This window comes from Trifolium pratense, linkage group LG4 (assembly GCF_020283565.1).
Source record: "Trifolium pratense cultivar HEN17-A07 linkage group LG4, ARS_RC_1.1, whole genome shotgun sequence".
NCBI lineage: Eukaryota > Viridiplantae > Streptophyta > Magnoliopsida > Fabales > Fabaceae > Trifolium > Trifolium pratense.
The window spans coordinates 57,320,470-57,342,035 of NC_060062.1; the positions used below are offsets into that span (position 1 = coordinate 57,320,470).

At 37.8% G+C, this 21,566-nt stretch overlaps 1 pseudogene; it reads right to left on the bottom strand.

The window, feature by feature from the left end:
* Positions 1–5,976: 5,976 nt before the first annotated feature.
* On the bottom strand, positions 5,977–13,729 carry LOC123923006 (annotated as a pseudogene).
* Between the last annotated feature and the right edge of the window lie 7,837 nt (positions 13,730–21,566).

Genomic DNA, 21,566 nt, shown 5'->3' on the forward strand with positions numbered 1-21,566 from the left:
CTAGAAATGAGGTATGGTACAGAAACAACTATGGTATACAGTGGCAAAATCCGTGTACGAACCATAATTGTCACAAATCCACAGATTCTTGATCTCTCAAAAACTGTAAAAGAAATGAGTTTTTTTTAATTAAAAAAATGAAAATTTAAGTTCGAAAAACTTATGGATTATTCAACTAAAGGTGAATGTCCTCACATCTTGCAGACCGCCATATGCCATCAGTACACCAAAGTAACTGCCATAGATGATGTAACAAGAATAAGGTGCAACAAAATTATTAATAAGAATATCAATAAAGTAATATATACAGAAATACGACACTGCTTATAATATGATATTGACATTGAGTACAGGAGGAACCATTAAAGAGAAACAAAAACTGAAAAGGAAATAATAAGCTCTATAAAGAGTGAACGAAACATACACAAAAATGTGTCCTCTTCAATGAGGAACACTTTTAAAAAAATCAAGATATGTATAGCCTATAAGCATAAAAAAAGTGCTTAAATTCAATTGACTAAATTCGGCTAAAAAAATCCCTTAAAAGATGATTCAAAAGTATATAGGGCCAATTACTTAGTATTTCACATTTACATTGTTGCTTAACAAATACTCCCTCCGGTTTCATGTATAAGCAAAATATGACTTTTTAGATTCATTGTAAACGTGATGTACTAGATCTTAAAAATGAACAAAGAGAGTAGGCTGCAAGGAAGTAAGGAACATGTCAACAAATGAACAAAGAGATTGTCGATATAGGATGTGCAATAGATCTTAAAAATAAAGTGTGCAGTTATTTGACACATGTGAAGAATACATAACAACTCACTCATTCAGGACTTTTTTTGGAGACAAGTTGAAAATAGAAGGAATGAGAAACTTAGACAAAAACAGAAGCACCAATAACTCTCCCTTAGAACGGCGCTGATTGCTTCTTTTGTTCTTTTGACCTTTTTTCCGCTTGGCTGATAAACTGTCAATGGAAGTCTCCATTGGTGTGGCCCCTGTAAAATATTAATGACCACATGAACTACGGTAATAACCAAGGGGCAAATAGCTGGGTGAATTTTTATCAAGAAGGAACCTTTGACATTGAAATAACACCAAGTTTACTGCACTTTTTCTGGCAGTGAATAAATCCTCCCTCCATCCACTAACTTCGTCCTGAATATAAAATTTTGGTCAGAAATGACTACAAATTATATAAAACAATAACGGAAGAAAGAAAAAAAAAAGATTTCACACTATATTTGAAGGAAGATTCTTCCGTATATACTCATCAACATCTTCTTCCAGCTCTGACTGTTGAAGCAAAATCCTTTTTGATATGTGTTTTAATGACAACAAACCTTATGGAATAAATGTTAAGTTTTATGAATGGTGATCTACTGATGGTTGCACTTGAGTTTTTGTTCAAAGACAGATAATGACAAAAGTGGACGAGCTAGAGACCGCTCACATCAACAAGTGCATTTTATATACTCAAACAATGAAAGAATTGGAGTATCATCAAATAATTACAACAGTGGTATCACAAGCTTCATGAAGATTTTTAAAGACTGTTGTTTGAATCATACGAGGATTCATTGAACGTTCAAGCAAGAAAGTGAACTTCATGGTTAATAGCTTTCATCTTCACCACAAGGTTTACAATGGGAATTAAATATTCAAGGAAGATTAAGAGGATCATAGTTGAAGAATCAAGATGGAAAAACCTGCATCACAAGCTACAAAAGAATATAATTGATGTTGTGTGACAAAACTTACATTGAGTTTTGTACTATATGCTTTGAAGAATTACAATTGCAATTAATGTCAAAAGGAATGATGCATGTACGAAAGATCTTCAAAAGCTACTCAAAGTATCATCCTACCAAAGCTTGTCAAGATGACAATGTTTTGAGAATGATCTTCCACGAGTTTTTCAAAAGAGCTTATGCACAATGCATAAAAGATTAATCATTCTCAATGATGAGTACACTCACGCCTCCACTAAATAATCTTAAAGATACTCATGGAACAAGCAACAATGTGTGCAAAACTTCAAAGAGGAATTGTGGGAAGTTTGCAACAACAAAAGAATTCAAAGTTGATTGGCCAAAGAATATATTATCTTCTCATAAAGAAAAGAAATATTATCAACTCTTATGAAACAATGTTCTCATCATGAACATGTTTATTTTCCTCAAGAGCATTCATATCAGTTCAGCACAATTACAAGAATCAACTTTGAAGAAGAAATCATTTCAAAGGTTGAATTATAAGTCAGTAGAACGTTCTCAGAACGGTCTCCCAAGTTTGCGTGTTCAAGGATAATCACTTTTCATAAGTCAACTTGGTACAAGACAAGAATGAATTTTTATATGAGAGTTATTCCAAGGATCATAGCAGTGGAATAAATCATATAAGGCAACGAATGAATTATGACTAGAGAACATTCTCTTGTTGTCATATTCAAGGAGTTACATGAACATATCTCTTGCCAAGGTTTATGATTCCCTCATGGACAACTGGTGCTGTTATTTAGACCAATGAAAATGCAGCAACAAAGAGTACATACAGCTTGCAAGGAAGCTTCACATCTGATCCAAGTACAAGAGTATGACAAGGGTGGCTACATTCTTCCATAAAAGAATAATTCTTTTACTATTCATGTGTCCTTTGAAGGACAATTGAACAGTTGTTACTCTATGCATTTGTTGAGTGTTTATAGCTGTTTGACAACTTGCAACAGCTCATTAAGCACATGGGGATTATCTACACCAGTACAGAGAATGATCTCCAGAATTCTGGAGAATGGTCTCCCAGATTTTTGCACTTATGTGGCAATCTTATCCAAAGCATCTCAATCTTATTTCCACACATGGGGAATATATTTACAACAGATATATGTCAGAAACAACTCATTTACAGTTGGCAAAACGAATATCTCTGCCATCTAGTACTATGTCACAGTCAGAGACTATCGGAAGAATGGTGAAATTCTGGTATAGCAGAACCAGATGTTGTACAAAATGTCGAGACATCTGGACTGACATGAACAATACGGCAAGACATATAACATTAAAAACGATACTGAGAAATAATGTTTGATCAGATGTTCCAACATTCAACTTAGAGAGAATGTCGTACTTAATGTTGGAACATCTTACGAAACATAATAAAATCAACAAGTAAATAAACTACACAGGAAATTGTTAACCCAGTTCAGCCAATCTGCCTACTCTGGGGGATACCAATCTAGGAAGGAAATCCACTAATAGCTCTAGTCACTAAGACCTCCAGCAAACCCTTTGAATTTACGTCTTACACTAAGACCTCCAGCAAACCCTCGGTTTACGTCTTACACTAAGACCTCCAGCAAATCCTAGGTTTACGCCTTATGACCTCGACACTACTCATGTAACTTCTGCCTAGGAACTCCTACACATGAGATCCCATCTCACTTCCACACAACCAACACAACCTGTGTTGTTCATATAATGTTGAATAAATGTGGTGACATTCACCGTGACATATTTTACTCTTGCTTAAAAGCTTCGAGTAAATCACACACAGTTAACTTCGTACTTCAAAGCTTAGGAGTAACCTTAAAACATTACAACTCAATAAAACACCGTCCTACTCAAGTATTAAACCAATACGTGAGAGGCTCACAAACACTATCTCCTTGCTTAAAAGCTTCAGAGATATTACAATACTCTACTCATTACCTAAAGGTTTCTGAGTGAGGACATAGTGACCATTGATCCGCTGTCGCGCACGGGTCAAAAACGAGTTTAAGAAAAAGGTAGTGTAGGGAAGCGACACTCGAGTATCGTATCACGAGGACTCTTTATCAATAATTAGCAGTATCAGATTCAAGCAAAAATTGTAAATTAGGGGGTTTCGGTTTGTGAAAACAGAGAGCAAAAGTGTGAAATTTAATAATAACAAAGCAATCAATCCATTGGTTACGTCAAACTTCGTTCATTATCTATCATAGGTTCACGGAAGAAATATTTCTTTTCAGTTTCTATCCTTGACTGATCATAAAACTAACTAATCAAGCGCCAATTGGTTTTATATGAATTCGGACTGTTTAAAAAGCTTATAACAGTGCGTATGATTAATTATGACAGAGCAAACAAGCGTTACAGAATCACAATCAATACTATGCAAACCGCGAATTCAATCAATCCTACAACAAGCGTATAGACTCTGTAAATTCCTAACCGAATTAAATTAAACAAGCGATAACTTAATTCGAATAACCTCGTAGAAACTTGCAACCGAATTACATACAATTAAGCATCAAATGATAAACGAATTGCAAGTCATAAAGCAAGAGAAAGGCAGCGAAATTTACAGAGAAAGAAATAGAAACGTGAATTGAAATTGCATTAGAATTCAAACCTCAAGATAATGAACCAAAGTGTCTTAACCAACGGATTGATCTATAGTTCTTAGTTCTCCATTCAAAGAGGCTGGCTGCTAGGGTTTGTTTATTTCGTGAATATTGAGAATGATCAGCCCTAGGCTGATTTTTCAGTTTTTATACATCAAGTAAAACGGGCCGTAAAACAATTGGGCCGAAAAACATAAGTCATGTTGGAAAATAATTAAATCTTTGTAAGTCTGAAACTTGACGAGTAAATATGACTCCTTTGAGCTCAGAATTGGCCTTCGGCTTCAACATAAAAGTTGTGGCATTTTTACTTATCTTTCCAACGCATATTTCCGCGCCTCAATCCGATATCCGAAGCTCCAGTTATGATCTGTGCAAGGAAAAGTGTCAAATTACTGTTTATTACGAAAATAAATAGCAAAAGTTAAATAATAGCAAAACTAGACTCTAAATAGAAAACATTATAAAAACATTAAAATACTAGGAGAAGTTATAAAATTGCCATAGCATATGATGAATAAAAGTGCATTAAAAATGCACTGATCAAATTCCCCCACACTTATTCTTTTGCTCTCCTGGGCAAAACTCAAGAACAAAACATGCTACAATCATCACAAGCAATCAACACATTCCAGGATTCAAGCTTCCAACCGTAGACTGTATTTCAAAGGTTGGCATAACTCTTGTATATCAGCTGTCAACGATAACCCTGCGTGTGTGTGTGTACTGCCTATTACTGTCAACCAGAGTCATGACATGATCCTTCTCGAAAATACACAGTCAGGATACTAAGCTAGCTCTTCCTTTCTTACAATTCAGAGTCTGGGTCCGGATTTCAGCTTGAGGGAAACTATTCTTTCATGTTCTCACAGGCTTTTTGATTTTTTATACGCAGGGACACTACTTAAGTTCATTTTAATTATGCTTTAGGTGCTACTCTACCTTTTCACCTGACGGGATCTCGTTTGTTGCGAGTCCAACCTGTTACTCCGAGTAGAGCACCCTACACAACATTTGTTCCTCCAATTTTAGGCACAGGAACTCCACATATTCATTATTGTTCCTCCAGTTTCGGGCACAGGAACTTATTATTATTGATTTTTTTTTTATTTTCTAGTGTAGTGTCCCACCATTTAATCTAGCCATGATCCTACAATCAAGTAATCTAGTTTTTCCCCCAAGCTTAGTCTTAGTCAAACTTCTGCATCAAATTCAGTACTCAGATAACTTAGGCAAATGACTGTGTATTTTAAAGACTTATCAAGCCACTACTAAGTTTGCAAGTTTTCAGCAGTTGTGCATTAAGGTGCAAGGATCATCATATCTAGCATGAAAAACAAGAATTTCCAAAAATTTCACCAATCCACCAGCTATCTGCTCTAACCCTAGAACATGTAACTACTCATAACAATTGCATGCACGCTAAGACTTATTTATTTATTTATTTTTTTTTTTAATTGTTTTATGAAAGAAAAACTAAAATTAAAAACAACTAAATGTAAAATGTTCCCCCCCACACTTAAATCAGACATTGTCCGCAATGTAAAGTAAGCATAAAGTGAGAAAAAGGAAGGAACACACCCGAGGGGCTATGGTGTAGCTGCTGGGTAGAACGGCTTCTCCAAGGAGAGCTCTTCAACATGTCCCTCTTCTTCAGGCACCGAGCTTTCATGGAACAGCTTCAGTCGCTGTCCGTTTACTTTAAACACCTTGTTAGTACCTGCACTTTTTATTTCTACTGCACCATGAGGGAAAACATTAGTAACAACAAAAGGGCCAATCCACCGGGATCGAAGTTTCCCAGCCATTACTTTTAGGCGGGAGTTAAACAATAAAACCCGTTGGCCCACAGAAAATTCCTTCCTAGAAATCATTTTATCATGAAAGTATTTTGTTTTCTCCTTATAAATTTTAGAGCTTTCGTAGGCTTCCAGCCTAAGCTCTTCAAGCTGCTGTAATTGAAGTTTTCGTTCCATACCTGCTTTTTGCATTTCCATATTACAGCTCTTCACCGCCCAATAAGCACGGTGTTCGATTTCTACAGGAAGGTGACATGCCTTACCAAACACAAGTCGATAGGGGGACATCCCAATTGGAGTCTTGAAAGCTGTTCTCTGAGCCCAAAGTGCGTCTTCTAGACGGCGGCTCCAGTCCTTCCTATTTGGCTGCACCATTTTCTCTAGAATTTGCTTAATCTCCCGGTTCGAGATTTCAGCTTGCCCATTAGTTTGGGGATGATATGCAGTAGAGACTCTGTGCACAACTCCATACTTCCGGAGCAAAGCTTCCATGGTGCGGTTACAGAAATGCGTGCCTTGGTCACTGATGATAGCTCGGGGTATTCCAAACCTGCAAAAAATATTGGACCTGACAAAATCTGCAACAACTCGAGAATCATTAGTCCTAGTGGGGATGGCCTCCACCCACTTTGAAACATAATCAACAGCAAGTAAAATGTAGAGAAAACCAAATGATACAGGAAAAGGGCCCATAAAGTCAATGCCCCATACATCAAATACCTCACAAAAAAGCATAGGTTGCTGAGGCATTTCACTCTTTCGAGTGATAGCTGTGCCTGCTATTTGGCACTCCTTACAAGTGCGGTAAGTCTCATAAGCATCCTTGAAAATTGTGGGCCAATAGAAACCTGCGTCTAGGACTTTTCTAGCAGTTCGTTGAGGGCCAAAGTGTCCCCCTACCGGAGAAGCATGAGAAAGATGCAAAATAGATTCAATCTCACAGTCGGGAACACACCTCCTAATCACCTGATCACTACCAAATTTCCAAAGATATGGATCATCCCAAACATAATATTTTGCATCACTCTTGAGTTTGTGAATTTGTGTCCTAGATGCACCTGCAGGAAAAACACCAGCAACAAGATAATTAACAATATCAGCAAACCAAGGAGTCACCCCATGTAAAAGTAACAGCTGTTCATCGGGAAATTCATCCTGAATGGGGAAGATATCTCCATCACGTTCAATCCTGCTCAAGTGGTCAGCCACTAAATTCTCGGCTCCACTTTTATCCTTAATTTCCACATTGAATTCTTGAAGCAACAACATCCACCGAATCAGCCTCGGTTTTGCTTCAGGCTTCTTTAACAAGTACTTTAAAGCTGCATGGTCAGTAAAAACAATAACCTTGGAACCTAGCAAATATGATCTGAATTTATCAAGTGCAAAAACAATAGCTAAAAGTTCCTTTTCAGTGGTGGTGTAATTAGCTTGTGCGGAATCTAAAGTCCTAGAAGCATAATAAATAACATGGGCGGCTTTTTCCACCCTTTGTGCAAGAACTGCTCCCACTGCATAGTTAGATGCATCACACATGATTTCAAAAGGAATGTTCCAGTCAGGGGGCTGAATGATGGGAGCAGAAGTCAGTGCTCTCTTCAAGAAATCAAACGCCTTTTTGCATGCATCATTAAACTCGAAAGTCACATCATTTTTAAGCAGGTTTGACAACGGGAGGGCAATCTTGCTGAAATCCTTTATGAAACGCCTGTAAAAACCTGCATGACCAAGAAAAGAACGAATCTCGCGAACGCAAGATGGGTAAGGTAGTGTAGAGATCACATCAATTTTTGCAGGGTCAACTGAAATTCCTTTTTCTGAAATTATGTGACCCAATACAATTCCCTGCTGAACCATAAAGTGACATTTTTCGAAATTCAAGACAAGGTTAGTTTCAATGCATCTTGACAAAACCAAGTTCAAACTAGTCAAACATGCATCAAAAGAAGCACCATAAACAGTGAAATCATCCATAAACACTTCCATAAGTTTTCAATAAAATCAGAAAAAATACTAATCATGCATCGTTGGAATGTGCCAGGTGCATTGCAAAGACCAAAAGGCATCCTCCTGTAAGCAAATGTGCCGAAGGGGCACGTAAAAGTGGTCTTTTCTTGATCTTCAGGTGCAATATGAATCTGAAAATAACCTGAAAAACCATCAAGAAAGCAGTAATGTGATTTACCTGCCAACCGTTCAAGCATCTGATCAATGAATGGCAAGGGAAAGTGATCTTTCCTAGTTGCCTGGTTCAACCTCCTGTAATCGATACAAACTCTCCAGCTGTTCTGGACTCTAGTGGGTACAAGTTCATTTTTTTCATTTTTCACCACAGTGAGTCCAGATTTCTTAGGCACAACCTGTACCGGACTTACCCAATTACTGTCAGAGATCGGATAAATAATACCTGCTTGTAACAATTTAGTTACCTCCTTTTTCACAACATCAAGAATCAAAGGGTTGAGTCTCCTTTGGGGTTGTCTCACCACCTTAGCTCCCTCCTCAAGGTGAATACGATGCATGCACATTGTGGGGCTAATGCCTGGTATGTCAGCTAAGGAACATTTTACATTTAGTTGTTTTTAATTTTAGTTTTTCTTTCATAAAACAATTAAAAAAAAAATAAATAAATAAATAAGTCTTAGCGTGCATGCAATTGTTATGAGTAGTTACATGTTCTAGGGTTAGAGCAGATAGCTGGTGGATTGGTGAAATTTTTGGAAATTCTTGTTTTTCATGCTAGATATGATGATCCTTGCACCTTAATGCACAACTGCTGAAAACTTGCAAACTTAGTAGTGGCTTGATAAGTCTTTAAAATACACAGTCATTTGCCTAAGTTATCTGAGTACTGAATTTGATGCAGAAGTTTGACTAAGACTAAGCTTGGGGGAAAAACTAGATTACTTGATTGTAGGATCATGGCTAGATTAAATGGTGGGACACTACACTAGAAAATAAAAAAAAAATCAATAATAATAAGTTCCTGTGCCCGAAACTGGAGGAACAATAATGAATATGTGGAGTTCCTGTGCCTAAAATTGGAGGAACAAATGTTGTGTAGGGTGCTCTACTCGGAGTAACAGGTTGGACTCGCAACAAACGAGATCCCGTCAGGTGAAAAGGTAGAGTAGCACCTAAAGCATAATTAAAATGAACTTAAGTAGTGTCCCTGCGTATAAAAAATCAAAAAGCCTGTGAGAACATGAAAGAATAGTTTCCCTCAAGCTGAAATCCGGACCCAGACTCTGAATTGTAAGAAAGGAAGAGCTAGCTTAGTATCCTGACTGTGTATTTTCGAGAAGGATCATGTCATGACTCTGGTTGACAGTAATAGGCAGTACACACACACACGCAGGGTTATCGTTGACAGCTGATATACAAGAGTTATGCCAACCTTTGAAATACAGTCTACGGTTGGAAGCTTGAATCCTGGAATGTGTTGATTGCTTGTGATGATTGTAGCATGTTTTGTTCTTGAGTTTTGCCCAGGAGAGCAAAAGAATAAGTGTGGGGGAATTTGATCAGTGCATTTTTAATGCACTTTTATTCATCATATGCTATGGCAATTTTATAACTTCTCCTAGTATTTTAATGTTTTTATAATGTTTTCTATTTAGAGTCTAGTTTTGCTATTATTTAACTTTTGCTATTTATTTTCGTAATAAACAGTAATTTGACACTTTTCCTTGCACAGATCATAACTGGAGCTTCGGATATCGGATTGAGGCGCGGAAATATGCGTTGGAAAGATAAGTAAAAATGCCACAACTTTTATGTTGAAGCCGAAGGCCAATTCTGAGCTCAAAGGAGTCATATTTACTCGTCAAGTTTCAGACTTACAAAGATTTAATTATTTTCCAACATGACTTATGTTTTTCGGCCCAATTGTTTTACGGCCCGTTTTACTTGATGTATAAAAACTGAAAAATCAGCCTAGGGCTGATCATTCTCAATATTCACGAAATAAACAAACCCTAGCAGCCAGCCTCTTTGAATGGAGAACTAAGAACTATAGATCAATCCGTTGGTTAAGACACTTTGGTTCATTATCTTGAGGTTTGAATTCTAATGCAATTTCAATTCACGTTTCTATTTCTTTCTCTGTAAATTTCGCTGCCTTTCTCTTGCTTTATGACTTGCAATTCGTTTATCATTTGATGCTTAATTGTATGTAATTCGGTTGCAAGTTTCTACGAGGTTATTCGAATTAAGTTATCGCTTGTTTAATTTAATTCGGTTAGGAATTTACAGAGTCTATACGCTTGTTGTAGGATTGATTGAATTCGCGGTTTGCATAGTATTGATTGTGATTCTGTAACGCTTGTTTGCTCTGTCATAATTAATCATACGCACTGTTATAAGCTTTTTAAACAGTCCGAATTCATATAAAACCAATTGGCGCTTGATTAGTTAGTTTTATGATCAGTCAAGGATAGAAACTGAAAAGAAATATTTCTTCCGTGAACCTATGATAGATAATGAACGAAGTTTGACGTAACCAATGGATTGATTGCTTTGTTATTATTAAATTTCACACTTTTGCTCTCTGTTTTCACAAACCGAAACCCCCTAATTTACAATTTTTGCTTGAATCTGATACTGCTAATTATTGATAAAGAGTCCTCGTGATACGATACTCGAGTGTCGCTTCCCTACACTACCTTTTTCTTAAACTCGTTTTTGACCCGTGCGCGACAGCGGATCAAATTGGCCTCCAAAAGCTTTTCCTCCTGTTCACAATCAAGGTTAGAAGAAATAATCACGGGTAGTTTTTCATTTTCCTCTAAGTAAGCATATTTCAAATTTTTAGGAAGTGGTTTAAGCTCCAAGGATGGTGGTTGTTCTATGGATGGTTTTGTTGGAACAGCCGGGATGTCAAGAGTTTCAACTGCGTAAACAACCTCATTGACAACTTCACCTTCGCCCTGCAAATTAAACTCGGCACAAGCAACACAAAGGTCAGTATCAGTACAAACATCACATGAGTAATCATCAGCTGAACACAAATCAGAATGAAATTCATCAACAATTTCAGAAAGTAGTTCTAATTGAAAAACAGAGTGCTCTTCCAGAGGGTATTTCATAGCATCGAAAATATTAAATTTCGCCACAATGTCACCAAATTCCATGGACATGGTCCCATCATCAACGTCGATTTTTGTCTTTGCCGTCTTCATGAATGGTCTGCCCAAGATGATCGGCGATCTGCTTGACTCTGTTTCTCCAGCCATGTCAAGGATGTAAAAATCTGCAGGGAAAATCAAGTCATTAACTTGAACTAGCACATCCTCCACCACTCCAACAGGGCGAGCATTGCTCCTGTTTGCTAGCTGAATAGTAAGACCTGTATGCTGCAAAGGACCAAGATCAAGATTGTTAAAAATAGAAGTAGGCATGACATTAATAGAAGCTCCTAAATCTAACATGCAATTTTCGAATTTTCTATCCCCAATGGTACACGGAATAGAAAAAGTTCCTGGATCCTTGCATTTCTGTGGCATGGCCTGATTGAGGGCTGAGACATTAGCTTTTTCAGGCTCAGGTTCGAGTGCAGCATTAGACTCAATAAGGGCTGAAACATTTCGGCCCAGATTAACTCTCTCATTTCCCTTTACTTTCCTCTTGTTTGTGCACAAATCCTTCAAGAATTTTGCATATTTCGGAATCTGCTTGATCACATCGAGGAGAGGAATATTGACTGCTACTTTGCTGAATACATCAAGAATCTCCTTGTCTTCTTCCGCCTTATTCTTTTTATTTTTCTGCACCCTTTGAGGAAAAGGGATTGGTGGCACATATGCTTTTTCAGTCTCAGCAGTCTCAGCGGTCGCAGAAGGTTCAGGAACAGATGATGGTGCACTGGTTTTTTTTCTTTTCTCTGGAGCTGGAGCTGGTTCGGTCACTCTTCCGGATCGCAAAGTAATTGCACTCACATTCCCATTTGGGTTCGGAACTGATTGTGCAGGGAGGTTACCGGAACCTTGAGCTTGTAATTGGCCTATTGCATTGGCCATTTGTCCCATCTGTGTTGTCAAGGTCTGAATGCTAGCATCGGTCCTTTGTTGGAACTGGAGGTTGTTCACGGACATTTGTTTAACAAGATCCTCTAAGGATGGTCCGGAAGGTGTAGAGGCAACAGCTTGAGGTGGATTCTGTTGTTGGCTGGTTTGTGGGTTTCCATATCGAAGGTTGGGATGGTTCCTCCAACTGGGATGATATTTGTTGGTGGATAGGTCAGGAGTGTTGTTGTACCTGTTTTGGTTGTAAAGGTTGGCTGCATAAGCTTGTGGCAGCTCAGTAATGGACTCGTCTCTCAGAATGGGACAGGTGTCGGTCGGGTGCTCAGGAGAGGTACAAATACCGCACAAAGTTGTTGTTTGAGGTTTTACTAATGCCAACTGTTTGACTAAGGTGGTGAGATCGTCAAGTCTGGTCTCTAGAGCTTTGTTGGAAGAAACCTGCATTTGATTCACGCTTTGAACAGAATTGTCTCTAGTGGTAAACTGTTGAGAATTAAGAGACATGTTTTCAATGAGGGCTTTGGCAGCGGCTGGAGTTTTATCGACTAGCGCTCCACCACTAGCAGCATCAAGAATGTTCCTGTCCATTGGTAACAACCCCTCATAAAAGTATTGGATGAGGAGTTGCTCGGTAATCTGGTGTTGAGGGCAGCTAGATACCAAGTGTTTGAACCTCTCCCAATACTCGGTCAGCGACTCATTACCTTGTCTAACGCCACAAATCTCCTTTCTTATTGAGGCAGCTCTGGAAGCAGGAAAATATCTTTCCAAGAACACTTTTTTCAGGGCAGTCCAGCTTGCAATTGAGTTTGGCTCGAGATAATATATCCAGTCCTTCGCTGCACCCTGCAAAGAAAAAGGAAAAGCTCGAAGTTTGATGTGGTCTTCTGTGATCCCTTCAGGCTTAAGTGGTGTAGAACACACCACTTGGAGTTCTTTCAGATGTTTGTGCGGATCCTCACCTGCAAGACCACTAAACTTGGGCAACAAGTGTATTAAACCTGATTTTAATTCAAAAGGAACAGCAGCAGCATCATATTCAATACACAAGCCATTATAATTCACATCAGGAGCAGCTAATTGCCTTAAGGTTCTATTATCAGCCATTTCAAAATCAAGTTCAGAATCCGAAGCAAACAAGTTATGCAAGTAGTCAGGCTCAGAATCAGATATAGGGTTAGAATCAATGTTACCGGAATGCACGCTGTTAGCTCGGTTGAGCCTTTTGCGTGCGTGGAGTGTTCTTTCTATCTCAGGGTCAGGAAGCACTAATTGGAACTGTCCAGCAGACCTGGTCATGCAAGAAGTGATAAACAACAATTACGGTAATTCCAACTATGTCCCTACAACGAAAATAGGTGAGTAAAATAGAAAACAGGTCAAACTGAATGAGAAAAAATCTAAAAATACCACGAAAATTCTAATTAACTAAAATAAAGATGACACAAATTTTTTTGGATTTTTTCGAAAATACGAAATCAGTAAAAAATTAAAATAAAATAGAAAAACAAGGAATTTGGGGCTGAGAGGGTGGTGTCCCATATTTTGTCCCAAAATAGGGTTGTCCCAAAATAGGGGATTTTGAACCCTGATTTTTTTCTGAGGGAATGGGATGGTCAAAAAGCAGAACAGACGCAAAATCAGCCCTAATTCGTCTATTAATTTTTTTATACAGCAGACACGCAATAACAAAAGAAACAAGCAATTCTAGCAATTCTAATACTGAATAACACAATTATGAGTCCCCGGCAACGGCGCCAATTTGATCCGCTGTCGCGCACGGGTCAAAAACGAGTTTAAGAAAAAGGTAGTGTAGGGAAGCGACACTCGAGTATCGTATCACGAGGACTCTTTATCAATAATTAGCAGTATCAGATTCAAGCAAAAATTGTAAATTAGGGGGTTTCGGTTTGTGAAAACAGAGAGCAAAAGTGTGAAATTTAATAATAACAAAGCAATCAATCCATTGGTTACGTCAAACTTCGTTCATTATCTATCATAGGTTCACGGAAGAAATATTTCTTTTCAGTTTCTATCCTTGACTGATCATAAAACTAACTAATCAAGCGCCAATTGGTTTTATATGAATTCGGACTGTTTAAAAAGCTTATAACAGTGCGTATGATTAATTATGACAGAGCAAACAAGCGTTACAGAATCACAATCAATACTATGCAAACCGCGAATTCAATCAATCCTACAACAAGCGTATAGACTCTGTAAATTCCTAACCGAATTAAATTAAACAAGCGATAACTTAATTCGAATAACCTCGTAGAAACTTGCAACCGAATTACATACAATTAAGCATCAAATGATAAACGAATTGCAAGTCATAAAGCAAGAGAAAGGCAGCGAAATTTACAGAGAAAGAAATAGAAACGTGAATTGAAATTGCATTAGAATTCAAACCTCAAGATAATGAACCAAAGTGTCTTAACCAACGGATTGATCTATAGTTCTTAGTTCTCCATTCAAAGAGGCTGGCTGCTAGGGTTTGTTTATTTCGTGAATATTGAGAATGATCAGCCCTAGGCTGATTTTTCAGTTTTTATACATCAAGTAAAACGGGCCGTAAAACAATTGGGCCGAAAAACATAAGTCATGTTGGAAAATAATTAAATCTTTGTAAGTCTGAAACTTGACGAGTAAATATGACTCCTTTGAGCTCAGAATTGGCCTTCGGCTTCAACATAAAAGTTGTGGCATTTTTACTTATCTTTCCAACGCATATTTCCGCGCCTCAATCCGATATCCGAAGCTCCAGTTATGATCTGTGCAAGGAAAAGTGTCAAATTACTGTTTATTACGAAAATAAATAGCAAAAGTTAAATAATAGCAAAACTAGACTCTAAATAGAAAACATTATAAAAACATTAAAATACTAGGAGAAGTTATAAAATTGCCATAGCATATGATGAATAAAAGTGCATTAAAAATGCACTGATCAACCATCTCACAACCCGAGTGGTTCACTTACACCAACTCTCCTAGAGAGTGGCTTAAAGACACGAAACCCTAAAGACTACATCTTTGATGAACAATGGTTTCGATTCATTAAAATCTTGGTCTTGAGTCTTCTTTATATAGACAGAGCTAGCACGCTCCTGATCTTCCAAGATAAGCTTCAGAACACAGCTGGTCTTTGAGTCACGTCCAGCTAAGCAAATCAGACCTTAATAAAAACTTTCCTAAAATAGTTGATCCTTGTAAGACCCGTAATTCCACAGTACTTTTGTGTGAGGGAATAAATAATGGCTAAGAGGTTTTAGGGTTTTTGGTTAAGTATTTTAGTGAGTATCGTCGCAAAAATGGGATTTTTGCTGAAATGGAGTCTGTTTTGTGCTCGTGCGCTGGAAAGGCACAGACTTTTGGGCTGTAATCCTCTTTTATGTATGAGAAGGTTTATGCATTTTCAGAATGACGAGTTTTGGATTATTCTCACTTTTGGAAAAACGAGTAGAAATTTTACCCGCTGACGTAAAATTTTACGGTTTCAGAATTCAGTAAAATTTTGGGTGGAAGTTTTATATATCTGCGCGAGTTAGGATATGTCCTGAGAATAATTTTCAAGAGTGTGGAAGAAAATTACAGTCGCGGAAAAAGATTCGGCGATAAGTTTTGGAAATATTTTAAGACGGACTTCCGTTCCGTAAGTTTTCTGTTTTTACGAGTTTTGCTCGTCGCGGCGCGCGAGAGCTGTGGGGCGTGAGAGAAAATATCTAGATATTTGTTAAAGTAAAATGGATGGCTAGGATTTGATCTAGAGAAAGTGCTTTTGATCCAATGGCCAAGAGTGACCAAGACCAATGTATAGTAAGGAGGTTTAGCTTCTTTGGGGACTTAGAAAAATCTGAATTTTTCCATTTCTCTTCCTCTCCAAACCGTGAAGCCATCCCCCATTTTCATACCTTCACCAATTTTTCATTTCATCACCAAATCATCTCATTCCAAGCTAGGGAAATCCATAGAACTTGCAAGGAAATCACTTCTCTTAAGGTAACTAACCTCCTCCTTTCTTTTAGTTGGTTGAAACTCATAGATTTTAGGATTTGTTATGAATATGTTCTTGAGCAAATATTCTAGAAATTTAGTTTGGTTCCATGGGAGTGTTTATGGGTAGTAGACTAGCTTGTTTAAGCTTAGCATGTGTTGATTTCCATGGTGATTAAAGTTTTCACAAGATTTTTGTTTAGGGTTTGAAAAATTGATTTGAATTGCTCATAACTTTGAAAATTTGTGTTGTGCTTTTATTTTTGGTGTTGTTTATGAGCATTGTAGTGAAATGGATGTTAGAAAATGGCTTTAATTTTGTGAAACAAGAAAAAAATATTTTTGGTGTGTGTTCTTGAGGATTTCATGAACAAATTTTGGAAATTCTTGCTTTGGCCCTCAAAATTAGTTGGTTGATCAATTTCATAGACTTGTGGACTCATAGAGGCTTGCTAGGACTTTGCATTGGGAAAATTTTGAGTGTGGTCCTTATTTTGAAAACTTTTGGTCATGAGAAATTTCGGAAAAGTGTGGTAGAGGTTTCAAAATTGGTTAGGGCTTTGAGGGAGGCACAATGGTGGCCTAGGGCGAATTACCATGCAAAAATTTTTGGGAAAAAAATGGTTTTAGTGTTGTATGTGTGTTAAAGAACCTAAAATTGAATTTTCGAAATTTGAGGCTTTGCCCGGAAAATTTTTTGGGGCTTGGATTAGTAACTCGGGGGTATTATGGGATATTACCATGCCCTCGGAAGCGAAAAATTTTGAGCGGAATTGCCACTTTGGTTTTGGGTGGCCGAACCTAGCTTGTGTGGGGGGAAAAATTTTGTGAAAAATGAGCATGCTTTGATGAAATGATCATAGGTGGGTCAAAGTTTGATTATAGGATTGTATTTGGAAAGAAAAACTTGAAACTTGCGACGCAAGAAAAACTCGATTATTTTGTCGAGATATTTTCGTAAAATTTTTAGGTTGTTTTCAAGTGTTTTGGTAGTGTATGAAAGTGTCCTTTGAAGTTTAAAACCATAGAGAGCAATGGTATGCTTTGAAAATGAAAATTTGTGGGAGAATGCCTTGATTTCTCAATTCTGGACGAACTGTGCAGGGGCATTTTCGTCCATTTAAAATTGTTTCAGTTCCCTCAAAACTTAACCATTTGATCCGTCTTTTCGAGACGAAGAGTTTGGCGTATGGTTCATCTCGAGTGGACAAGAGTTGAATTAGTTATGGTCATTTTAGTTTGAAAACTATTTTGTCGAAAATGTGTTTGTTTTGTGAAAAATAGTGTATTTAACTTCGGGAATTTTTAATCACTATGGGGAGGACTCGGAAATAATATCCGAGAGTGTTAGGAAGTGCCTTAGACACCTCTAGACCTTTGTAGATAGGTTTAGTTTCGATAAGATAATTTGGGAGAAACTTATTCATTGTCCGCTCCTTATTTTTAGGAAGCGAGAAAGCGTAGAATAGTGCGAGAACGTATTTGTTTGGAAGCTTGCCGAGGTAAGGGCACCTTTCTATTTATGCCTTACTTCCGTCGATAACATGAGTGTATGTTTGTTGTTTGTGCACTAATTGGTGAGTGCTTGGTATGATTCGTGTGATGTATTCTCGATATGAGATCGTGATGAATACTTGTTTTGTTGTTTTACATATTATGTGAATATGTATGTTGGCGTGTTGTTGTGGAATATTACATGTTATGTGAATATGTAACTGTTTGCAGGAGCATATGTGAACGTGTATGTCAGTGACGACTGCACGGGGTAAGTCAGTGAAGACTGCCCTATGTATGTGAAAAGAAAATAATATGCTCATGCATTCATAGTCGTGTAAGTCAGTGACGACTGCACGGGGTGTGTCAGATGGGACCACCTAATCCTACGGGATTTATTGAGTCGGTGTTTGTCAGTGACGACTGCACCCTTTTAGTAGGAGTGACCCTACGACTCGCTGTGGTGAGGTTAAATTCCGGAATTCATGCATGTGACTTAACCAGTGACGGTTATTTCACAGTGGTAACCAGTGACGGTTATCACGTTCATTCATTAGAGGTTTTGCATTAGGCTATGTGTGCACTTTATTTATTATTCTTGGTGTTGAGAATATGTTTGACGTTTACTCGCTTTCCGTTTTGGTACTTGGCTTTTGGTATGTGTATTTGGTATTTTTATACTTGTTTCCAGTTGGTGACCCTTGCTTTGTATGTGATAAATGAACGGGTTATCCCCCACCTTAGATGACGGAGAGCCTAGCGAGACTGTGGGTCATGTGGATGGCGAGGACTTCGTGGACTATCCCGGAGTGTAGAGAGTAGCGCTTGTTAGGCTACATTTTTGGTTAGGCTTAGGGCCTAGTTGTATTTTGGATGACTGTATGTCTTATACATTTATACTCAGACATGTTTAGTGCCTTTTGGCCTTGTGATATATTCGGTTCATAACTCGTGTCTTTTGGTTGATGAACTTAATGTATCCGCTGTTTGTAAATTATTCAGGTACACACTTTGCTTCGAGGAAGCCCTGTAATATAATGTGTTGATGTTATATTTATTTCTCTATTGAATGACGAATTGCCGAGATAGCTGCGGGCGTTCACGCGCGCCATTTTATTTAAGCGTGTTGTTAAAAAAAAAAAATAATACCCCTTTTTATGCTTTGAAAAACGGGGTGTTACATTTTGGTATCAGAGCTCGGCATTAGATCTTCAAAGGGAAAGTGTGTACATGGGTTAACAGTCTGAGGTCAGTCAGTTTTGAGTTCGATTCGCGTCAGTTTAGCGAATCATTAGTGGGTAGCAGTGTGTCTTGTTTGCTAGTATTGGCGCATTAACTCGTTTCGTTAATGTGTGTCTTCAACCAATCCGTGATTCAACTACTTTTGGCGCTTATCAAGTTGGATGTGGAATATTCCGTGGAATTGGAAAAGGGATTTATGAGGCCAAGTGTGTCTCCGTGGGGAGCATCAGTCCTAATGGTGAAAAAGGAAGGATGGTGGAACAAATCAAAACTACAAGGGATTCTTGGAAGTAGCATTGGATGTGGTCACTCGAAGATGTTGAGTGTGGACGAGTGGACGTCATTCTTGTAAAGGATTGCAAGTACGGAATTATTTAGGGGGACCTTTTAAGAAAATATTGGATGTCTTCTACGATGAGTTCGGGACGAGACTTGATGAAGTCGTTTAGTTGTCAAGGAGGTGCGACCGTTGTGGAATGTTGGAGCAGACAACGAGGTCAATTGGAATTAATTTCGATGATTGGATAATCCTCGGGGCGAGTCATGTTGGAATTAATGGGTGTGGCGCATCAAGAGTGAGTGAACCTAGTGTGGTTAGGCGACGATTATATGAAGGGTGAGTACCTTAAGGGTTAAGTTGAGTGTTTAAGATATGTTAGGATTTTGAAATGTGAGTATTAAGGGTAAAATCTCGTGATAATTGAAGGTAGGAGGCCAAGTATCACGTTGGTAAGTGACAATCTATACGTAGTTCAGGAGATAGTAAGTATAGATGTCGAGGTGAGACAAGAATATAGTTGATTAATTGTTGGAACAAGGGTGAATTTGGAGGGATTGCTAGGTAAAGAACGAGTAGTCCAACCTTGAAAAGTAAGTTTTATGTCGATGTTAAGAGATACAAGAGGTATATAGTATGGAAATGCCTATAGAATTGTAGATGTGTAAGTTAGAATTGTTAGTTTTGGGGGGTAAAATGTAAGAGAAATTAAATTTCTCAAGTAGTTTGACGGGATTAGACCATAAGTGAGTAGAGGGCCGGTATGAATGGACATTTAAGTTAACAATTTCAATTGACCAAGAGGGTTGAAGGACCAAGTAGCACCTTGAGAGTATGATATCATAGGGGATGAAGTGGACAAATTTTAAATAATTCAAGTTATGGACGAGAATTTTAGAAAATTTTCTAAGAAATGTCTTGTTGTGGGTAGAAAAGGGGTTCATTAGTGAGAGTACTAAGAGAAAGAGAGTGATAGTCGGAAGGACTTTTTGTTGAATGTAAGATGAATGGAGAAATTTAGATAGCGTGGCTAGTATTTTAAGTTTTTGAGGATTAGATTCGAAGAGATTGATTTAGGAATCAAATGTAATGAGGAAGTTATTGTAGCGTATGGTTTATTCTTGGTGGGTAGTCTAAAGAAGACGAGCATTAAGAATTGAGGAAAAACATGTAGGAAATCTCGGAAGAGACGGAAAAGGGTGATGTTGGAAACGTCACGTGTTAACTTAGGTGCGTGGACCTTCGTAAAGTAATCTGGGTGATTACTCTTGCTTAGTTTCGAGGACGAAACTTCTTTTTGGTGGGTAGTAATGTAAGACCCGTAATTCCACAGTACTTTTGTGTGAGGGAATAAATAATGGCTAAGAGGTTTTAGGGTTTTTGGTTAAGTATTTTAGTGAGTATCGTCGCAAAAATGGGAAAGGGAGATTTTAGGGTAGACATCAGAGAAAAATAAATTCTCACACATCAGAGAAAAATAAATTCTCAAAAATCAGATAAGGATGTGTAGACATCATGAGTGACATCATAGCATAGCATATTTCATGAGAACATAAAGCTAGTGGTTTCAGAAGCAGATCTGAAACTGTCACATATAGTAGTAGTAATCACATTTAAGTATCACATATCTGAGCATTATCACATCTGATCACAACACATCTGAACACATATAGTACTTCTCAACAGAATGCACATCCACACAAATAGTCATAGCATGACCAGTTCTCTTTCAGTCATACTTTGAGCAATAACTTGGTCACGTGGAAGATCATCAAGATCAGTTTCTTCCACCACAGTCTAAACATCAATACTCCAAACCACCATCAGGTTTAAGACTCTCAGAACCATATTAGCATCAGTTTGGGAATTGTAGAACAGGTTTCAACAACACGAACAGGTTGGTCCAAGATGTTTCGACATCTGATGTGACATCAGACTCAGGTGAGGTTTCTTTGGGGGACACAACCACAACTTTAGTGGGGGATAACAAAGTGACAAAATCAACAACTTTGAAAGACGACACATGAAAAAATTTTAAAAAAATGTCATCAACAACCACAACATTCATACTAGCCTGACTTATGGTTTTAAGAGATCTTGGTTTATCTAGAATTACAATTTCAGAGACAGATCTCACAGATGTTTCAACACTACCCACAACATTTGAACTAACAAAAATCTTTAACAGAGGTAACAACATTTAATTCAACATTAGGGGTGACAACTGAATCAATGAGATTATCAAAACGAGTTTGGTAGGTTTATTAACATCATCAACAAACATAGATAGACTTTTCTAGGACCTTTTGAGAGATAAGATTAACATGGATAATGGATTTAGAAATAGGTTT